Below are 1,202 nucleotides of genomic sequence, written 5' to 3'. Positions count from 1 at the left end.
TGCATATCAAAATATATATGGGTGTTAGATATGTAAATACGTAAAAATTGTGTGGTATGTATGTAAACCATAAAGAAAAATATAAGCATTTACGTTCTTGCAATGGTGCATGTATAACCTTGAAGCTCAGATAATTGTTTTCTTTGGCATTTATATACACACCACACAATTCTTATATATTTACATATTTAACAACGAAATATTCATCGAATTTTTAACATCAGATCAAACATATCGGCTTTATTACTTTTCTAAAGTTAGATGCAGCTATTCTTGTATAAATTTATGATACCAATTGCAATAAATGTAAGTAATATACTTTATATTGAAAATATATAAAAGTTGTGTGGTCTCTCTCTCCCACACTCGCACACACATAAGAGCGTGTCAATATGATTCAATTTTACATTTGATAGTTCGCAATCATACCAACGGATAGCTTGAACTGTTTCTCATTTTTTCCCCAACTTACTGGAAGCCCGATTACACCTCGCGCCTCCTTCCTTTTGTTCGAGATGCCATATGGTGGCCCGACTGGTGTAGTCATTCGCTTGGTGGTGAGACTTAGCTTGTTGAACACATGATTGAATATCACATTTACTGAGCTCAGAGTACCGATGATAACACTACCAACTTGATAATTGTTGATTATAGTTGTGATCACAATAACATCATTATAGGGATTTACCTTTGGCAGCAGATCCTCATCAATGAAGTAAATAGGCTGGTGGCCCTTAGGTTATGAGGGGAAGGTCGCAGCTCAGAGCTCCCCTATTTGTTGTTTCTTCCGACTTATCCTCCCTGCTGGTTCGCTCGCTCCAAATATGACAAGCACGTATCCTATGATGAGGATGGCATTCACGATGATAGATTCGTTGACTGTTTCCCCAACGAGAGCTTTGTCTTGCCTATGGGTTGTGGGCCTAGGGACGATGAATTATTTCAGCTCACCCTTCTTTATCAACTCTTCAATCAAGCTCTGGAGGTGTCTGCATTCCTCCGCATCGTGCACCTGGTCATTCTGATAATTGCCTTATCTCCCACTATCTCACAGAAATACTTCACATCTCATTGGTGGTACTTTCTTCAAGAATTCATTATCTTGAATGACATCATTATTTCATAACATTAAAATTTGTGCAATGAGATATATAAATAATATTTTTTTGTGTTATATATATATATATATATATATATATATA

The sequence above is a fragment of the Phalaenopsis equestris genome, unplaced genomic scaffold, assembly GCF_001263595.1.
Source record: "Phalaenopsis equestris unplaced genomic scaffold, ASM126359v1 Scaffold000002, whole genome shotgun sequence".
Taxonomy (NCBI): Eukaryota; Viridiplantae; Streptophyta; class Magnoliopsida; order Asparagales; family Orchidaceae; genus Phalaenopsis; species Phalaenopsis equestris.
This window is presented reverse-complemented; position numbering follows the sequence as displayed.